General features: G+C 43.5%; 1 protein-coding gene across 2 annotated transcripts in view; it reads right to left on the reverse strand.

The window, feature by feature from the left end:
- Positions 1–2,201: 2,201 nt before the first annotated feature.
- SMPX (small muscle protein X-linked) overlaps positions 2,202–21,869 on the reverse strand; it is a 59,579-nt gene continuing 39,911 nt past the window's right edge. For both annotated transcript variants that reach the window (XM_059157339.1, XM_059157338.1), the window contains exon 5: positions 2,202–2,600. The gene's annotated coding sequence lies outside the window, so the exon portion shown is untranslated. The remainder of the gene's footprint in view (positions 2,601–21,869) is intronic.

Consider the following 21,869-nt stretch of genomic DNA (forward strand, 5'->3'; position numbering starts at 1 on the left):
GGGTGGTTGAAGCAAGGTGCTCTTCTGGGGGAATGTGCCCTGCACCTCCCAGCACGCAGCAGAGAGCCTGCAACAGAGTAGGTAGCCAGGCAGTGTGGGCGGAGCGACTGTGATCACACTCAAACATCCCCACCTGTCAGCTGAACAGCTGACGCTCCTACCATTTACAGCACTTGTACTAAAAATGCTATTGTACCTTATGCTTTACTTTAATTGCTCAAACTGATGTCATTTCTAGTTTTGTTCTCTCTCCTCACGAACCTTCAACTACTTTTATCTGGTTCCTTCCCCATGGAAAAGTTGCGCAATAATTGGTTGATTACAAACACATAAGATAAATAAGGCTATTTCAACATGATATATGGGTTTTTAAAAGAGCCATTTAGCGAATTTTTTAAATAACTTCATTGGAAATATACTATTTTTTCCTACATTATATGTGCTGTCTAATGGATGATAGAATATGGAACTTGCTAAATCCCAAATACAGTGAAATTATGCCTTAGCAAAATAAAATATGTAGTAAATTAAAAGCTCCCCACAGATCGCTGAATTTGTCTGATGCCTCCGCTCTGTATTATGCTTCACATTTGACTTGGGAGACTGCAGGAAAATGTGAAGACAGCTTCTGTAACATCCAACCAGAATGTCGTTTTGAAACTGAATATGGATCGTTTATAAATAAACAAAGGGAACATAGAGATTTAAAAAAAAAAAAAAAAACCTACCCAACTACCCTAATTAGGAAGGAGCAGAATGGCCTGAGGCAACACAATGCCATGTTATTTAAGACCTGTTCTGCTGACAGACGATTAGGCAGGCCAGGCGAGCAAGTTCTGTTCTGACTGATATTCTCCTGCTATGTGTCTATATTAGATTTAGATCGCCAGGCGGAGCCATATCCCAGAGAGATACCTGGGACCCGCAACCAGATGGCCACCGTTTCAGGAAAACCTAGACTCATCAGGCCCTACTGAATCTACAGCCAGTCACGTGTGTGTGCATGACAGTCCTGCTTGGGGAAACTGTTCTCTACAAAACAGAAAAGCTAAAGGCTAATTTTTGCTTCAGATGTTTAGAATTATGTCTGGGTTTTTTTGTTTTGTTTTGTTTTGTTATTAATGAGAGGCCCTGAAGCAAGGCAAAAAGTCATGGTGCTGGGTTCTCTGCATATCAGACAGGTGACACACTAGCCTTTAAGATAGTGTGGTTCCAGGGTGCCTGTGTGGCTCAGTGGGTTAAAGCCTCTGCCTTCAGCTCAGGCCATGATCCCAGGGTCCTGGGATCAAGCCCCACATCGGGCTGTCTGCTCCACAGGGAGCCTGCTTCCTCTTCTCTCTCTGCCTGCCTCTTTGCCTACTTGTGATCTCCATCTGTCAAATAAATAAATAAATAATTTTTAAGATAGTGTGGTTCCCAGTATCTGGTTCCTCGGGTCTTCACACTGTGAAGTCGCCTGGCATTTGGAAAGATCAGAAGACTCTAGAGGGACATGGGTGGCTCTTTCTGGTTTATAATAATAGCGTTGGGCACTGATTAAGTTTCACAAAGACTCTCCATCTTAGCAATAGGAGACACATTTCACCTTTCTTTGGATGACTAAGGTATGAACTGCCCCTCTCTTTCATCCTGATCTTTCAGCTTTATTTTGTTGTGCCTTCTGATGAACTCTCTCTCATCTGGGCAAAGGAAATTTCCGAGCCTCTATGGAAGTAAAAGGCATTCACTGTAAAGGTCATTCTTGGAGGAGAAGTATCAACGATGCCCAGTTCCTAAGGCAATATTTAACTTCATTTGCCATCATCGGTGAGCCATAGTTTTATCCATGGTACCCAGTTATTCAGAAGGAGAAGCCCCCTGTAAGCAACGTGGGATTTGACTGGCTCTTTTTTTTTAAATATTTATTAATTTATTTTTTTATTTCAGAGAGAGTGAGTGAGAGTGCTAGTGGGGGAAGGAACAGAGGGGGAGAATCTTCAAGCAGACTCCCCACTGAGTGTGGAGCCCAACACGGGTCTCCGTCTCAGCCCCCATGAAATCATGACCTGAGCCAAAACCAAGAGCCAGACATTTCACTGACTAAGCCACCCACGCACCCCTGGTTGGCCCAGATCTCATTTCTCTCCGTGTAGGGGAATATGTAGCCATCTGAAGATAGAAAAATTAATTTCATCTAGATTCACATTTTATATTTACTCAAGTTTGAACTCATAAAAAGTTTATTGATATGATTTAGGATGTGAAGAACTAAAATACATTCCAAATATTGATCAAAATACAGTGTAGAGAACTTTCTATCAAAATCATTGTTATGCATATTGCCTTATCTCTCTCTGTAAAATCCTGTTCCTCCTCAAAAGCACACCCTCCAGTTGGTGAATTCTTGAGCTGATTTACTTTGCAAGGTGCCAAACATGAAGATAAATTATAGTAAGTAGTGCAGCCAACTAGAAGACAGAGATATAAATGTACAAACAAGACATTTCTGTTGGAGTCTCAGGCATTCAGGAGGCTCATAATCTTCATACAAATATATAAAATGTTTTCATGAGCTTTTCTCATTTGAATCCATTCTTTCTCTTCAGTTCTTCACATCAAGCCTGCAAAAAGAAAAAAAAAAAAAAAGGAAGCATTAGTTTTGTTTTCATGAGATACATTTAGGGATAGCTTGAAAGTCAGTATGATAGGTGAAAGTCAAAATTGAAGACCTCATTTTCACTTGGAAACTTCATCTCTTGTTTCTGTGGATGTAACATGAACTCTGAGTAGGTATAACCATCAGTTTGGGCTTTAGTGATCTAAGTAATTCCAAACTAACTTAGGATGGCTTCCTTCTGAGAGAATTACAGTATGATGTTAACCTTATGGTTACGACTGACAAGACCTTTGGTGCTTGTGGTAAGTTTGCAATCATGGCTCCAGTTCTCTACCCCTCCCTATAGCCATCCCATTGCCATATAACTTTTTAGTTTCCTCCTATCGTAGATAGGGTATAAATTCCTTGAGTCTGAGTTTGGCCATGAGACTTGCTTCAGCCAACAGGATGAGGCAGAAGTGATGGTTTGCCAGTTCTGACCCTGGACCTCAAGAGGTGTCACATGTGTTTGCTAACTCTCTTGCACATCTGCCATTGGCCTGCCTGCTGATCCAGGAAAAGAATGAGAAACATGTGCAGCTGAGCCACCCCAGCTCATCTGCCCCAACCAAGCCCCAGCTGATACTGATGCGCAAGTGAGCCCAGCCTAAATCAGCTGAGCCATGAACTTATGATCCAGGGTAATAAATGGCTTTGTTCTAAGCCATTGGATTGAGGGGGGGTTGTTTATGCTCCACTGGCTAATGGATATGGTGCCATTTCTTTTAAAGTCTCTGGGAATGCAAAGATCACTTGACGTTATTTACACGTTTATTTTCCATTATTCCTGGGTGTCATTCCTTGTATCCTTTACTTAGGTGAACAGGTTGAATCTTTTCTAACAACTGGAATGCTCACATTTTTTTTATTGTCAGTGGCTGGAGAAATAAAACTACACAAACAAAGATCTCTGGCTGCCGGGGCAGACACTAGATCTGGGGGGTCTCTCCACATCCGTTCTCAACTACCTTCACCCTTATTTTTCTCTACTACAAAGGCTAGTGACCAAACACTCTACCTCCTGGTATCTCTTCAAAGTAGGGTTAGCCATGGGACACAGTCATGGCCAGGGAGCCCTGAGGAGAGTTCAGTCGCTGAGGTCTTTTAGAAAGCTTTGCTTTCCTGTGTTTTTTTCTTAGAGCCCATTGTCTCATTGAACAGTTACAGCATTGCTGCCACACAGTTTCGGTTGATATGGACCCACCTCGTTTTCTTGTGCTTCGCTTTATCACACTTTGCAGATACTGCATTTTTTTACAAACTCGAGGGTTGCAGCAACCCTGTGTTGAGCAGATGCGTTGGCGTCGTATGCCCAACAGCATCTGCTCACTTCGTGTCTCTGCCACGTTTTGGAAATTCCCACAATAGTCCAGACATTCTCATCATTATATTTGTCAGGGCGATTTGTGATCAATGATGTTTGACATTCCTATTGTAATTGCTTCGGGGTGCCGTGTACCGTGCCCATGGAAGGGGGCAAACAACAAATGCTGTGTGCCTTCTGACTCTTCCACTCCTCCCCCTGTCTCGCTCACCTCAGACCTCCCTATTCCCTGAGACATAACCCGATGGAAATCAGGCCAGTTAATAACCTTACAGTGGCCTCTAACTGTTCGAGATAAAGGAAAAGTCCTTGGTTGAGGCAGACTTCACTCTCGTCTTGTTTTAAGAAGTGGCCACAGCCACCCCAACTTTCAGCCCGCAATGCCCTGATCTGTCAGCAGCCATCCATACCAAGGCAAGACCCTCCACCAGCAAAAAGAGTACAACTTGCTGAAAGCTCGGATGATGGTTAGCAGTTTTGTAGCAATAAAGTATTTTATATAAGGCATGTATATTGGTTTTTTCGACCTAATGCTAGTCCACACTTAATGGACTGCAAAATAGTGTAAACATGACTTTTATAAGTCATGTTTTGGGAAACCAAAAAGTTCATTTCAGTCACTTGATTGCAGTGGTCTGGAAGCAAACCCACAGTGTCTCCAAAGTATGCCTGTGCTCATTGCTGAGATGAAATACATAGAGGTCAAAAGGCAAAGGGAGTGGGCTCCAAGTCTCACAGCTGGCAACACTTGAACTCAGGTGTTTTGAATCCGGGGCTTTTTCCACACCTCTAACAGGGAAGTTCTGGATGGTATGCAAACCAGAGGCAAAGAGAGGGGAAGATTAATAATTATACAGCTGAAAACATGACCAACAGCAGTCAGCACAGGCTCTCATATTTCTTTAGCTTTTTTTTTTTTAAGAAACTCAGTCTTTGGTCCATGCCAGTCACCAAGAAGAAACAAGATACCAATTCCTTCCCAGTGCAGGACCTCTGGCTGAACTGCATTTTGTTGACCAGCTACTTCGCAGCCTCATCCGGGCCTTCCACCTGGTTTGTATCTGAGCACTGTCCCTCGTGCACACCACACTCCGGGTTTGTCGGACACCTACTGCTTCTGTAACATGAGAAGAGCCCTGAGGCCTCTCCCTCTGAGCTTATAACTTTGGACTAGAGTCCCCTGGCCCCTGGCTTCTGACCATGACTCTCCACATAGCACGCTACGTGGTAATTATCTGTTCTAGGCGTCCTCTCTGGCCTCTCTTGTCTTTTCTACATAGCTGTCCTGCCACGAAGCTGTCACCTCCGGGAGTGTGTGGACATGTCCTATTCATTTCCACATCCCACTGCCTATCACAGCACCTGGCCCACAGCAGGGCCCTGAGGACTGACGAGCGGGACCATCGGGGACGTGAGAACAGGAGGAGAACTAGACTTGCACTTACAGCCAAAACCACATCCATCAGCATGAGGCAGCAGGAATGAGCGAGAGACTGCGCAGGTACCCCAGGAGTGTTGATTTGATGTGCTGGGTCACTGTGGTGCTGTCACACCCGCCCTGGGACCCGGCTCCGGCCCCATCATGGGCCGCTCAAGCCATCTGACTGCTGTGGTGACTGTGCTAGGTGACATACGGCCAGTCCCTCTGGCTTAATGAGAGACCCACAACAATCTGCACTCAAAGCTGAGACATTCCTTCGGCTTCTCTGAGCAGCATGGAGGGAGTGATGAGTCATAGCAAATTGTCACTGACGCATCTTCTGTGAGGTGTGATTTCTCTCCCAGAAGTGTCCAGACTGTGAAGTGCCATCTGCAACCCAGAAATGGAAGCCATTTCTGCGACAGGCTTGATCTGGACTTTGACCACCACATATGTCCCCAGCGGATGAAATTATGGCCAGACCGAGACGTATAGGATGAACCATTTACCATAATCCTTCAGGGACCCCATGACTGGGGTCAGCTTGTGGACCTCTGATTTTAAGACAGTTTTGGAAACACAGGCAAATGTTGACCCAGTCTTCCCAGATCATCGTTGCCACTGTAAGAGAGCCAGATGGCTTAGAAAAATAAATGCGTGGAATTCTTTGTGCAACACACTTCCCAGGGGAACTGTGCGCTTTCCCCTTCACTTGCCGTGCCCACAAGCCATGGGAAGCATGTGGAAGCTGGTGGAAGAGGGGGTCCCTGTGCCCAAATCACTGGCCTGTGCTTCATATGGGGGTGGAGAAGCCACTGATGGTGTCAGTCCTGACCACCTAATGTGTGCTGCTTGACACAGTTACTTCACTTAATCTACAGTGTGAACTATGTTCTCCCTTCTAGAAGGAGCCAGGCAGGAGGCAGCTGATGGGACAGTGGAGTCATGGCATTTGTCCTTCTGCAGACAACCCTGCCCCCCCCCCCCAGCTTTCCTTCTCCCTCCTGGGTCGTAGTGGAATCCAAGAGGACCCAGCAACCCTGGACACAGGACACTGCATATGGCTATGGTCACATATGGTCCTTCCAGCCCTGCCAAGTCCCCAAAGGACCAGAGACTCCATCCTTGGCCTTGTGGGACTCAGTGTATTCTCAGAATACCTGTCAGTTACCAGAATACCAGAATGCAGGAATTTGGAGAATTGGGGTCAGGGCTCAATTTTACAAATGGGAACAATGGGAGAGGATCCAGAGCTGAAAGTGCTCATGCTGCAAAGCACACTTGTTTGTCGGGTTATTGGAATGCAAGTGTGTTGGGCGGCATCCCGGGCCACGCCACTTTGCTGCCTAGAGAGCAGCTGTCAGCTACTGGGCTGTGTCCTGTCCTCCTGTAGGGACATTCGTAAGAACGATGGGGGCTATCAGGCACCCTGCTGAAAAGCCACTCTCCAGATACCCCACGCACCTTTTGTACCCAAATCAAAAAGACACGGGCCCCACTTCCAGTTTACACTTAGGAAGAACACACTTTGGTTGGTACAGGGTGATGATACCACATGTCTCCCCAGTGTCACCCTAAGTCCAGGCTGAGGAGCATGTGATGTTTACGCCTTGCCATGACCCATTTATAGCTGTGTTAGTCATAGTGACCACGGTCCCTCATACATCATTTATGAAACAGAGTCCACTCAACACTTGTCTGCCTTTAGTCCTTTAACCAGACACTCGGGGACTGTGCAGTGATTACTTCCTCCTAGGGGGTGCTAAATCAGAGAGCCATAAACACAGTGACACTCAAAAGTCGTCAAGAGAAAGGGTGTACCTCGTACTCTGTTTGGTTCCATATGCAATCAATGGCTAACCATGCCCCCGGTGCCAACTGGCAGAAGCTTTGGAATTGGTTAGAGGGCGTCGGTAGGGTCCTCTGAGTTGATACAGAACGTTCACACACAGTGGCCTCTGCCGATGCCCGCGTGGGGAGGAAGGGGGTACAAACTACACCCGGGGTGCTCTGGAACCTCCCGCGCCAGGGTCAGGGAAGCAGGAGGAAGTGCACCGCACTTAACTCCAAACCCAGAATTCTCTTTGATCCCAAGCAGCCACTCCTAAGGTAAAAGAAACAAAACTTGAAGTAAAAACTTTAAAAACATTTTTCTTAAACCATGAAGCATCCACCCAAATTGGCTTTTGTCCCTCAGGAAGCCTTTGGTGGAGAAAGCGAAAACTGAAAGTTTCTACCAACAACTAGTAAAAGCGGGGAAGATGAGAAAAAGCACAAACAGCAGGATTTTTTTTTTTCAAAATTCTGCACCTAAAATCCAGATTCAAACAGTGTCCTGTGCTGGACATGGAGAATTTGAGTAAAGAAAAGGGAAAATGTGTGTCCAGGTTAAATCTCAGTAAAACAAGTTCAGAAGGTTTTGGGTTTTTTTGTTTTGTTTTGTTTTGTCTTGTTTTGTTTCTGGTTAATCCTGTTGTATTGAGAACTTGTTGTACTGGATAATCAAGCCAGAGTTGACAGCCGGCAGCTGAGACAACATTGAGCTTGTTTGAGGAGATTTTAGCAGAGAAAGGGGCCAACGAGATCAGTCATGACTGGCAGCCCCTGATTTTGTGGTCAGTGTCTCTCCATCCAGCAGAGCACAGACCTCCCTGTTTCTAAGGGGGACAGTGACTTTCTGGAGAAACACTGACCCAAGATTTCCCACGCAAAGCACAGCTCACCAGCACCAACCGTAGGCAAAGTGATAAAACAAATGGAGTAGACTGGTATCCTATCCAAGAGGTTCTCAGAGGTTCCAAAGATGGCGACCCCCTTCTGTGTTGTTTAGGCCTGAGCATTCAAGGCCTAGAGACAATGGTGCTTGCATCAGAAATATCCAACATCCTCTTTAGAAACATCTGGCAACAGATCTATGGCAGTCACAAGTTCTGGAACATCCAAATGGTAAACCAATTACTTGACATAAGGTTAACAGAACCAATAAAATAAATCTACTGCTCTCTGTCTCTCTCTTCTAAGGTGCCCTGTAAAACATATTGCCATGGAGATGACCTTAGAGCTGACTGACCTTTTTTGTTTGTTTTTGCAGTAACTGATGATGGTACCAAGAGGTCCAAGGACTCAGTATTCAAATAAAAACCTAGCATTTGATGTTCTGTCAGGCAAAGATAGAACTACAAAGCTTTAAAACTTTTTGAAGATGAGCAGAACTAGAATTGCTCCTCATTTTAGAAATTAGGAAATTAAAATCCAGAGGGTTTGAATCACTGGTCCAAAATCACACAAACTAATTAATGGCTGGTCCAGGATTAAAAAGCCTGTCTGGAGCTCTTTCCCCAGTGCTAAAACTCTTTTTCAAAACTCATATAAAATGGGCACAAGTCATCTGTATGTATTGATGTTATTCGGGACACCTTGCAGGAACAACTGATACAAAGAAATATGTCTGTAGTGTATCAATAATTAGACTTAAATGTTCTTTTACTTGTTCTAATGGACACCAAAATACAGCTTAAAAAATATTTCTTGCCTTCTCAGAATTTAGCAGTATTTCTTTTTTAATATTTTTTTTGTCGAGTAAATGCACAAATCTTAAGGGAACAGCCTGATGGATGTTTTTCTATGTATGTGTGTATACCATGTTTGACTTTTATTTGTACATAGCTTTTCAACACTACTGGATCTGCCAGCATATCCTCAAAGGTTGGTTGGTTTGTTGGTTTATTTGAGAAATACAAGTTCCAAGAGACAATAAAACAAGTTTCACTTTTGAAAGAAAAGGAAAGGAAGAGAAAAAAAAAAAAAACTTGCCATGGTCAGATAAATGGAAAAAGACTGGGTTAAAAACAAAGATAAAGCATTTTCTAAGTTTTACGGTGGCTCAGAGCTTTATTTTCTTTCATTTTTTAATTTAAACTCTAATTAGTTAACATACAGTGCAATATTAGTTTCAGGAGTAGAACTCCGTGATTTATCACTTACATACAACACCCAGTGCTCATCACAAGTGCCCTCTTTAATCCCCATCACCCAGCTAGCCTAGCCCATACCCTACCCCTCTCCTTCCAGCAACCCTTGGTTTGTTTTCTATGATTAAGAGTCCTTATGGCTTGTTTCACTCTCCTGTTGTTCCCCTTTCCCATATGTTCATCTATTTTTTTTTCTTAAACTCCACATATGAGTGAGATCAAATTGTATGCCTTTCTCTGACTGACTGACTTACTTCGCTTAGAATAATACACCCTAGCTCCATCTGCATCATTGCAAATGGCAAGATTTCATTCTTTTTGATGGCTGCATAGTATCCCATTGTATATATCCACCACACCTTCTTTATGCATTCATCAGTCAATAGACATTTCGGCATTCTCCATAGATTGTCTATTGTTGTTGATAATGCTGCTATCGACATCAGGGTGCATGTATCCCTTTGAATCTGTATTTTTATATCTTTTGGGTAAATACTGAGTAGTGAAATTGCTGGATTGTAGAGTAGCTCTATTTTTAACTTTTTGAGGAACCTCCATACTGTTCTCCAGAGTGGCTGTACCCACTTGCATTCCCACCAACAGTGTAAGAGGGTTCCCCTCTCTCCGCATCCTGGCCAACACCTGTTATTTGTTGTGTTGTTAATTTTAGCCATCCTGACTGGCGTGAGGTGGTATCTCATCATGGTTTGGATTTGTATTTCCCTAAAGATGATTGATGTTGGGCATCTTGTCATGTGTCTGTTAGCCATCTGGATGTCTTTGGAAAAGTGTCTCATCATGTCTTCTGCCCATTTCTTAACTGGATTATTTGGTTTGGGGGTGTTGAGTTTAATAAGTTCTTTTTAGATTTTGGATACTAACTAGATTGCTTTGAGTAGTATAGATGTTTAAAAATGTTTGTTCTTCCAACCCATCAGCATGGAACACTTTCCCATTTCTTTGTGTCAGGTTCAATTTCTTCCATAAGTGTTCTAGAGTTTACAGAGTACATACAGATCTTTTATCCTCAGAGCTTTAAATATGACAGATGTATATTGTGTGTTTTGGGTGGTGGGGATGACACTATGTAGTGTTTTCAAAATTGACTTTGTTACTGAATCACTCTTCTGGTTTTCTAATGTTTGTATTCTTTTTTCATTAATCATTCATTAATTCACAAATAGTGTCTGTAGTATTTCATCAAGTGGACACCCTAGAGTTTACTTAATCATAATCCTATTAATGGGTATTTGGGTTTTTAATCAGTTTTGCTATCATAAATGAACAAAGCTTTTTCCACATGAACATTTTCTTTAGGATGGCTTCCATCAAGGCCTAACTGGGCTGGGGGAGATAGAAATTTGTCATGGCTGGAACTTTCTCTATTTACTAAGCCCCACACCCTCATTGTGTAGGCTAGTGGGGTGCCTCCTATACAGAAGACTCTCAGTATCTATGGAAGGAATAAGCAGGCGTCTGTTTCATGATCATTTTCCCACTCCTCTTGGTGAATATTATAAGAGGAAAATTGGTAACTCTTTTTTCATGGAGTATCCCTTTGATTACTAGCAAGGCTGCACATTTTCTCATGCTTCTCTAATTATACATCCACTTTTGTGAATTGTGAGTTCATTTCCTTTATCTGTTTATCTATTAAGGTGTTAGTGTTTTGCTTCCCAATTTTCATGGGCTCTTTATATAATTGCACATTTCATGCAAAACAATTTTCTTGATAGAGCTTGCTGTTTAACGTTTGGATTTTTTTCAAGTACAGACATTTTTTTTTTAATTAGTAAGATTTTGAAAGATGATTCTGCTGGCTCTTCTTTTTTTAATTAAAGTTTTAAAAGTTTTTTTTTTATTTGAGTGTAGTTGCCACACGATGTCACATTAGCTTCAAGTGTACAACATATGCGATTGGACAAGTCTATCCATTATGCTATGCTCACAAGTGTAGCTCCTGTCTGCCACCAGATAGCGCTATGACAGTACCACTGACTATATGGCTTTTACTTCTTTAAGAAGTTACCTAGGGAAGGTTAAACCAGTGCCTTCATTTTCTTTCCCCCAAATTATTCCAGCCATGATTTTAAGTTGGTTACAGCCAGACCCTACCTTTTGAAACCATCATTAAAGGACTTGAATTCTATCATCTTAAAAGGGGTAAGAGGTCAAAAAAGAAGGATATTCATGGGAAGGAAAGAAGCATCCCTTTGGAGATGTAAGGTCACATTTATAGGCTTTTGGAAATCACTCCCAAAGCTGTAGGGCAGGTTGTTTTTAAACTACCCAGAACAAGAAGCATAAACTTGGCTGCAAGTTAGAATCTCATGGAGAGGTTTTTTTTAAAAATCCCAAGGCCCCAGGGGCGCCTGGGTGGCTCAGTGGGTTAAAGCCTCTGCCTCCGGCTTAGGTCATGATCTCAGGGTCCTGGGATCGAGCCCCGCCATCAGGCTCTCTGCTCGGCAGAGAGCCTGCTTCCCTCTCTCTCTCTGCCTGCCTCTCTGTCTACTTGTGATATCTCTCTCTGTCAAATAAATAAAACCTTTAAAATACATATATATATATTATGAACATCAGCCTCTCGTGCTTAGGCAGGGTTGAGAACCACTGGCCTAGAAGGGCTTCTCAGTCTTAATGTCCATAGGAAGCACCCAGGGATCCAGTTAAACTGCAGATTCTGACTCAGGAGGTCTGGGGTGGGGCCTCGGTTGTGTATTTCTAGCAGCCTTCCGAGAGATGCCGTTACTTTCGGTCTGTGGACTACACTTTGAGAACCCAGGCTCTAGAAGAGTCCTTCTCAATGTGTGGGGTGGTGTTTTGCCCCCGCCCATGGCCATGTGGCAATATGTAGAAACATTCTTGGTTCCGATGTCCAGAAGGAGGAGGTGTCCCTGGCATCTGGTGGGTAGAGTCCAGGGATGCTCTAATTATCCTCCAGGGCCTGGAAAACCCCCACCCGGAAGAGTCATCCTGCCCAAATGTGAATATTGCTGAGGTTGAGAAACGCTTCTGTGAAAGAAAATGATCCCAAACCTGAGCTGGGACAGCTGGGTGCTCTGGTGTGATGAGTCGTCCCTTCTGGTGCATTTCTGATAAAACATAAGAATGATTTTCTGATCAACTTTAATTAGATTAAGAGCCCTTCCTGGGAAATTAACTTACCTACCTCACTAAATTAGCCTTGTAACAGGGTTTAATGACCACTCCTATCTGGTCTAACAGGGTTACCTAACCACATTATTTCCTATTACTAGCCTTTTGAAGCCTCTTTAAGCAACATTGTTTTTGTTTGTTTTATTGAAGTTTGGTGGACGCCCAGTGTTACATTAGTTTCAGGTGGGCAGAATAGTGTTTCAACAAGTCTCTGTGCTATGCTGTGCTCACAGGTATAGCTAGCGTCTGTCACCGTGCAATGCCTACAGTACCACTGATTCTGTTCCCTGGGCTGTACCTTCATCCCCGTGACTTATGCAGCTCATGACTGGAAGCCTGTATCTCCTCCTCCCCTTCTTTAAACAACTTTGAAATAAAGCTTTGACATGTACTTGCAATCAGTTCATCAGAGGAGGGGTCCACACCCTTTTGCCTTGCCAGCCACCAGAATGGTTCCCAGGTGGGACCCTGTTTAAATGCTCAGCTAATGCTTACCGAGTACCTACTGTGGAGACATTTTAGTGTAGACTCTGCCTTCAGATCCCGGCTCTCCTGCTTCCTAGCTGCGTCTCCTTGGGCAGGTGTTCTTTTGAAGTGCAGGGAACTAATAGTATCAAGCGTATAGGGTTGTCGGGAGCATAACTTATTAAAGCATTTAGCAGAGTGCCTCCCATGTAGCAAAAGAAGGGGAAAAAAAGCTCACAAGTCCCACAAAAAAGCTTCTAAGTCAACACCTCCCTTCCTCCCCTTTGCCTTCCAAGCAAGATTCAGTCTTTGTCATCCTGGCTTGAAGCTCGTTGTGGTGCCGATGGTTGGTGGAGGTCTGAGTGGCTGGAGTGGAGAATTGAAACAAGTGTCCTGAGTTGAAATTTCAGAAAAAAAGAACAGCTGGGGCAGTCAGTGGATAATTGGGCTTCAGGGAAATAATGAAGAGATAGTGGGGTAAGAGGTCTGAAGGGTAAAGGGATCTTGGGCTGATCACGAATCCAGTCAAGAGACTTTTGGGCTAGTTCTACCATGTGTTTTACAATGTAAATCCTGCTTAGATGAAATCTGCATTCATTTTTGAGGCCATTTTTGGCAACCAATTTATGCTTCTTTCAGATGTGGCTTGGGGCTTAGATGTGCTTAAATGGTCTTAAGGTGGACACTAAAATGCCTGGCTTTAATTTGATTACATCATACGTGAGAAGAGGTATTAGGCACTGTGGCTACCCTAAGGGACACGTTATTCCCATTCAAGAAACTGAACGTCTAGAAGGACAGTCATAATAAAATAAATGGTAGTCGCTGTGAGTGCTATCCAGTTAAGAGGCCATGGAAGGGCTTTTCAGAAAGTCTATTTCAACTGAGACTCAATGAGGAGTAGGAGGCAGCCAGTAATGGGTATGGGAGAAAGACTTGAGAAGAATATTCTGAGCATGTGTAGCAGCCTCGTGTCAGCATGGCACCTCCATGAACTGGGAGAAGTTCGCTAGGGTTGGAGCAAGGAATGCTCTGAGCGGAACCGAAATGCAAGATGGGGAAAAACTGGTGAGTATGAGCCAGTTCACGCGGGCCCTGGGGGTAGTGGGGAGCCATTGAAGGATGTTCAGCAGGCAGTGACATATCACTTTTCTGATTTTTCTTTTTTCTTTTCTTTTCTTTTCTTTTTAAATGTCTGTTGACTGCAGGGCTCTGGCAACTAAAAACAAGTGAGAAAAGGCTTTGAGAACTGAAGTGCACAGGTCACTTTGACAGCTGTGGGCCATTAATGCTCCAGTTGTTCGGTGAGGTCACCTGTGTGACAGCAGCAAGAATGGCGGGTGAATGGAGTTTTGCAAACCTTCTTTCAAGGTGAGGAGAGGGGTCAAACATGTCAGAACCTCCTAGCACTTGTCCAAGGGCTCTTGCCTTAGGATTGAGGAAGGAGGCACTTCGCCATTAACAAAGGCCCAAGGGCTCCTCAGTGAAGCTGAAGCATTTCAGCTCCAGATGCGAGACTTTCATCAAGGGCTTAGGAAAATTCCCATAGGTCACACAAGCATTACTCGGAGAACTAAATACGAAACAAATCGCAAGTGACCACAGACTGCTGGGCAGGCACTGGGAACTAATACCAAGCTCTCACCTGTCAGTTCGCAGTATTTTGTGGGTTAGGAAGAATGTGAGCTTAAATAGAGCAGAAATGGACAGTCTCTCCAATCCCAAGGCTTAATTTATTGAATAGGGGAAATAAGCCTTGGGAAGGAGACAGATCTGCTCCTAACGATTTAACCATTAATGAAGCCCTGCTATAAATGGAACTCAGGAGAGAAGGTAGCGTGGCAGAGGGCAAAGGAGTGGGCCCCATTAGACAAAATAGGTCAGGCAGGGAGAGAGTCGTCCTGTCTCCTGACTAGTTACAGTGATCAGAGATGACAGGCCTTGTCATTTTTTAACTGACAGAAAAGGAACAGAGAATAAAGAAAAGGTTTCTTTCTTGTTGTCTTTCTTAGAAGATGGCCATTTCAAAGAGGATCCTCAAGAGATAAGAACTGATAATGTTGATCAGTTCCGGGTTTTGTGCTTAAAAATCTAAGTGTGTGTGTGTGTCTGCGTGCATGTGTGTGTGTGTGTGTGTGTGTGTGTGTGTTTTCAGAGACAGAGACAGTTTTTCCAGAAAAAAAAATTCTGTATTCTCCTAGGGAGTCCCTCTGGCCAGATCACTGCCCTTTATCTGGGATTAATGAAAACCAAATTCCTAAGGAGGGTGGCCTTGCCATTGGTTTGATTTGGGGGGATTGTCTCTGCTCTTTCCTTATTTCTTCTTTTCTTGTTCTTGTTTCACCCTCAGAAATCAAAAGAAAGAGCAGGGAAACATCATAATATGGAAATAAGCCGAGGAGTGAGAACAGCATGCAAAAGGTAAAATTTATTCCTCGAACACTGGATTTTTAGTTGTCTTCTGGATTTGCCTTCCCTTAGAGGTTCTGCTTTTTTTCTCCCTCCTTCTGGAGCACTTCCTCCCTAATGACTCAAGGAAGTGAAGAAAAACCTTCCCTGAGTGCTTGGAATATACACTTGGCTTATACATTGTCTGGTTTCTGAAGGCTTCCTCTGTTAAAACATCAGGGAAACTGGCTTCACATTTGGAAAAAATCTTTCCAATCTTCCCAAAGATAAACAACATTTGGTGTTTTAAATAAATACAAGAAACTGTGGGTGGTAAGGATCGGTGGGGTTGAAAGAAAAACAAATATTGAAATGTTAAGGCTACGTGACTTTGGGCAAACCTCACTTCTCTGGACCTCAGTGTTCTCATTGGTTTTAAAAAAACAGACATTAGGAGAAGGAAGGGCAAAATGAAGCGGGGGAGGTCAGAGGGGGAGACGAACCATGAGAGACTGTAGACTCCAGGAATCAAACTGAAGGTTTTAGAGGAAAGTGGGTTAGAAGACGGGTGAGCCCAGTGATGAGTATTAAGGAGGGCATGCATTGCATGGAGCACTGGGTGTTATCCGCAAACAATGAATCATGGAACACTACATCAAAAACTAATAATGTACTGTATGGTGACTAACATAATAAAAAAGTTATAAAAAGAAGGATGCTATTGCAGGCATCCTCCCAGATGGCCCCCAGTAAATCTTGCCTCCTGGTAGTCATACCCGTACGTAGTCCCATCCAATACCGAACAGGACTGACATGGGTAATCAGTGCCATAACAGAAATGACAGAGTGTGACTTCTAAGGCTAGGTCATAAAAACCACTGCAGGTTCCACCTTGCTGTCTCTTGGATTACTTGCTCTGGGGGAAGCCAGCCACCGTGTTGTGAGGGCACAAAAGCAGCCCACTGGTAAGGTCCACATGGGAAAGCACCAAGGTCTTCTGATAACAGTCATCACCCATTAACCAGTGGCATGAGTACACCATCTTGTTAGTGGATCTTTCAGTCTTTGTTAAGACTTTAGAGGATTGTGGTCCCAGCTGACATTTTGACTGCAACCTCATGAGGGACCCCAGACCAGAACCACCCAGCTCATCCACTTCTAAATCTCTGACCCCCAGAAACTCTGATATAATATTTATTATTGTTTTAAGCTGCTGGGTTTGGAGTAATTTGTTATGCAGCAATAGATAATACAGTTGCCCAATAGCCAGATTGTGGAAAGAGCCCAAATGTCCATCAACTGATGAACGGAGAAAGAAGTGGTATATATCTATAATGGAATATTACTCATCCATCAAAAAGAATGAAATCTTGCCATTTGCAATGATATGGTTGGAGCTAGAGTGTATTATGCTAAGTGAAATAAGTCAGGCAGAGAAAAGACAAATACCATATGATTTCACTCATATGTGGAATTAAAAAAAAATAAAACAAAGAACGGGAAAGAGAGAGGAAAACCAAGAAGCAGACTCTTAACTCTAGAGAGCAAACTGCTGGCTACCAGAGGGAAGGTCGGTGGGGGAGATGGGTGAGACAGGTGATGCGGATGAAGGAGGGCCCTTATCGTGATGAGCACCAGGTGATGTATGGAAGTGCTGAGTCACTGAATTCTATACCTGAAACTAATATGGCACTGTATGTTGACTAGTTGGAATTTAAACACACACACACACGCACGCACACACACACACACACACACACATATACATATGTAATACAGTTGCTGTAAGCCAAGTCCAGCTCTTGTATTTTATGTATCAATGAATGGGTGTTACTGGTGGGAAGCACACAAAACGGCACTTATGTCAAAAACCAGATCCTTAGCCACAGGAACATACTGCTTTGAGCATTTCTGAAATGTTCAGCAGCCAGACATTAGAGACCTGGTATCTTGAGAACTCATGGATTCAATTTTGTGGGCACAGGCCAGCTGACTGATCTTGAACCAAAGCTTATAAGACAACTCTTTAGCACTCAACGATTAGTGCTTTGCACATCATACCAAAAAACATAACCCCCTTGTATTATGTTTACACCCAAAGACTGAGCAAGTTAAAAGAAACTCCAATTGAATGGGACTTCCTTGGACTCTCCTCTTAATGAGTCACTCCAAAGGGTGCAACTGGGATTATTTGGAGAGAACAGCAACCTAGCAGTTTTTAGAGTGAGATGGATTGGGACAGGCCTTAAAAGTTGCTGAATTCACAGTGAAACCCAAGTGACTCTCCAGTGTAGGGGACATATCCGGAAAGCAGGGAGTATAGAGAGGACCTACTGGGCTGGATTGGACTAAGTGACACTGATGGTCCCCTGACCTATGAGAATATGGCTGGCTAAATACACATTACAACACTGACAAGGCACACAGCACACTCACTAGAGGGGATGAGATTGTCTTCAATATGGGTATTGCCCTGGGCTCAATGGCATCCTGGATAACACTATCTCTTCCACATGTCCTACCCCAAACAGAAGCTGTGGCTCACCATTGGATCGCCCTATGAATAAGTGTACATCTGTGCTCCAGGCCTTTCCAACAATGCTTGGCTATATCCCACACCTAGGGACTTTCATCCTAGCAACCAACCAAATAAATACTTTCCTAAGCAAGAAACATTTCATTTTGGCTTGTCCTGGGAAGAACTGAGAAATATTCTCTAACTCAGTCCTTCTGACCCAAGCTGCACATTAGACTCACCTTATGTGCTTGTGAAATATACTCCTCCCTCAAAGAGTTCATCAGGTTGGTTTAGGTGATTAGTTCATTGGGTTAGTTTAGATTTAGTTCATTGGGTTAGTTAGTTTAATCTAGGTGATGTTGGGTGCAGCCCACACTGAGGACCTCAGGTCTAACTGCATCCAGCAATTCACTGCTGCCTGATTCAAAGACTATGATAACTAGAATAAAAACAACTGATTCCCACCCAAAGCCCAAAACCTGGGCACTCAGTTGTTCAGAAAGAAACTGGCTTCTGTTCTTATGTCATATTTGACATAAAATTTCTTTTCAGTCAGCCAAGTAGCTGTGATCCTGGTCATGTCTTGTGTTGGACTTGAAAAGTGTTCAAATTTGGAATCTCTTTTGGGTTTTCTTTCTACTTCCTGGATAGCCCTGACAGTATACCTAAGTGAAGATTATCAAACCCGGCTTTTTGGTCTCTGCATATATTTGAAACATGACAAGGCCTTCCTTAGAAATATTTCTATAGAGATTGGAAAAATGATTTTTCCTCTTTCTTTTCAATCACTGCATCCAGGGATGTCTTTGTAATATTTCTTACAACCTCATGTGAATGTAGGATTATCTCACTGTAAAAAGTTTTAAAAGGAAACCACATGGTAGGCAGGATTTCGCCTGTGGGCCCTAGTTTGCCAACAGTTGGATTGTAACAGTGTCTGATTAGACACTGTAACAGTGTCTAATGGTTACAGAAATTAACGCTGAATCAGGTTAAGTGGCTAGTAGGTGAGTTGATGCCACTGGAAGAATTCTCCATCCATTATATTAGGGTATTGATATGTTGGAAGACTACATAAATTTAAAGAAGTCATAAACAGCATTTATTACATTGGTATATTAAAAAAAAATTTCCTTCTGAATTTACACAACACATTTCACCTCCATGGCGCTTATCCTATCTGCCACATGGGGAGTTAACCTGGGGTAAAAGGTTAAGAGCCAGATAGAATCCTGCTTACCCCTTTGTCTAGTTGGACTACCTTGGGAAAAGTCACATAACCTGTCTGTGCCTCAGGTTTGTCACCTGCAAAATGGAGCTCTTACGTATACTCACTCATTTAAGAATCACAAGGTAAAATAGTTGGCACAGTGCCTGACCCTCAGAAGCACTGTCATAAACTTTAATGATTGTTGCTACATAGATGCTTTGTGTATCGAAATTTCAGCAAAGAAGTTTGACGAAGTTTCTCACTATACCTTTGGATACTAGCTATAAAACTGTGGACCCGATGATGGGTTAGGTAGAGATTTCGAATGACTAGGCCTAAACAGTCTTGGTTAGTGGCTCTAGGTCAGTGGTTCTCAAATTGTGGTCCCCAAACCAGCAGCAGCAGCCCACAGGAACTTGTCAGAAATGCAGATTCTCATACCTACCCGAGACCTACTGAATCACAAACTCTGGGTGTGGGGCCCAGCAGTTTGAGTTTCAGGAAGCCCTCTGTGTGAAGCCTACACCAGAGAAAGTGAGAATCTGCTGGAGGCCCATCTAAAGGGTTTCCGTTTCCACAGACCACAGGATGCTGTCCTTGGTGCTGGCTGGTCCCCACTCTCCTCAAGATCTCAGTTTAAAGAAAGGGATGAGCTTGCTTCTTAAATTGGTGCATCAGATGCACAAAGCCAGCCTGGAGGGATAACAACACCACTGGACGCTAGAATATGGACCTGAAATGATGTCGGTCAGCTGGGAGTGCCAGCCGAACTTCACAAAGTCATTTTAATTTTTAATGGAGATAGCTTTATTTTCACCTATCGCAAGTTTTTAACTCCAGTTTCTTGGCATTTTAATTCCTACATGTTTGGTGAAGCTGTCAGTAGTGACGTGGGAATCCAGGCCCTGTGTTCCTCATTAGCACCGTGGCCAGCGCTGCAAGATCGTGATGGGCTGACCACGAGTGCGGGAGCAAAGCCCTGCCTGCCGTCTCTTGGCATTTTGTAATCTGATCACATCGTGAGAAAGGGTGCCACCCACGAGGGAAAATGGGGTCTGGAGTCAAGTGTGAAAGATTGGTAGTGAGATGGTGAGGAGGTTCAGGGGGCACACTGCCATTTGCCGTCCGTGCTGCTCTCCAAACTCTCTCGGCGAATTTGTGTTCTCTGAACCATGAGCTCCTCTACCCACGTACAGGGAGTCCCTGCCAGCCAGGGGCTCTGAAACCAGCTGGGTTGGTGGTGTGGCCCATTCCTGGCAGTGGAAGCAGATCTATAATTGGTCCATAATTGAATTGGATTTGGCTCAGAATGATTCCCAGGCTCTCTCTCCCCTGACAGATAACCAGCAGTAAACTTCATATGTGATTCTGCTGGGAATCCAGGATGCCATTTCTTGGCTGATGGTGACAATGGAGAGCTTTCTGGGAGAGTTTACCTTTAGGGTGATGATTTCGGGGTTTCTTAAACTAGAGTCTTCCCCGGGGCCAATTGTTTGTCACCTGGTCTTTCTGAAATGAAGACATTTCAACCTGATTTTCAAATGTGTGTGTGCGTGTGTGTGTGTGTGTGCGCACGCACGCACGCTGGTGTGATGTTTATATGTATACAATATGGGGCACCTGGCTGGCTCAGTCAGTCGAGCATGCTGCTCTTGATCTTAGGGTCATGAGTTCAAGTCCCACATTGGGCATGCAGCCTACTTTTAAAAAATTAAAGAAATAAAATGAAGGATACAATATGATTGTTTAAAATGAGACAGCAAGAAAACCATACATAGAGATGAAAGTTCAGATAGTACATTTCCTTTGAGTTATATTTATAGATAGAAGTAGATAGATTAATCCTAGCTCTCTTTTCATGTCCATGAGAAAAATTCTCCTGCCTATAACCAGAGCCATTGCCTGTTCAGTTCTGGCCCGTGGTGTGGGTTGTAACTAACCCTTCTTTGGCACCTGCTGGGGACTGTGTGGTAATCCTACTTTCCTGATTAAAAGAGATCACACCCATTTTTATAAATACACTTAGCTAGGCTTGGTTAATAACTGGTCTTAAACTTTCTCTGGAAGGAGATGATGACACATCCCATAGTCTTCTACCCTATGAGAAGTTGGAAGTCACATGAGAAGGACCTGCAAATTCAGTGCCCTGCCTGTCTCACGAACTGTTGTGAGCCTCACAAGAGAACACAGAAGCACTTTGGAATTCTTAAAATCAAGTGCAAGGGCTTGTTAATATTATTGCTACTATTAGCCTCTCGTTAAAATATGTGATTTCATTTTTGCTATTAAACTCCAAACAAGCCTCCTGATGCACCTCCCTCCCCCGTAAGTGGCCTATTCACAGTGGCTGAGTTTGGCTCCTGTGTTTGTTAATGTCTGCCTGCTTGTTTCACTCTTATTGCAAAGTCAACATTACTTAATGATCAAGTTAAATAATGTCAGGAAGAGGGAGAGAACACTCCTGGAGAGTAAGAATAGGTGCAAGTTGGATGTGAATGGGGCAAAAGCCAGGACAGGATGTCATAGAGAAGACACCCAGGGCACTTTCTGGATGTTTAGATTCAAACGGATCTTGTTTTTTGTTTCTAAACCAGACTCCAACCGTACATAGTCTGTGCACCAAAGATTCCTAAAAAGATGAGATGCCTCTTTTTTGGCCATCAAGCCCGTTTGAAATGCTGCATAAAATGGTGTCTCAAATGCATTGTTTCCCTGTTCCTTGATAGTAGAATGGCAGCTTGACCTTCCGAATGTTTCTTACACTGATTTTCTAAGGGGAAAA

Source organism: Mustela lutreola, chromosome X (genome assembly GCF_030435805.1).
Source record: "Mustela lutreola isolate mMusLut2 chromosome X, mMusLut2.pri, whole genome shotgun sequence".
Classification (NCBI taxonomy): domain Eukaryota; kingdom Metazoa; phylum Chordata; class Mammalia; order Carnivora; family Mustelidae; genus Mustela; species Mustela lutreola.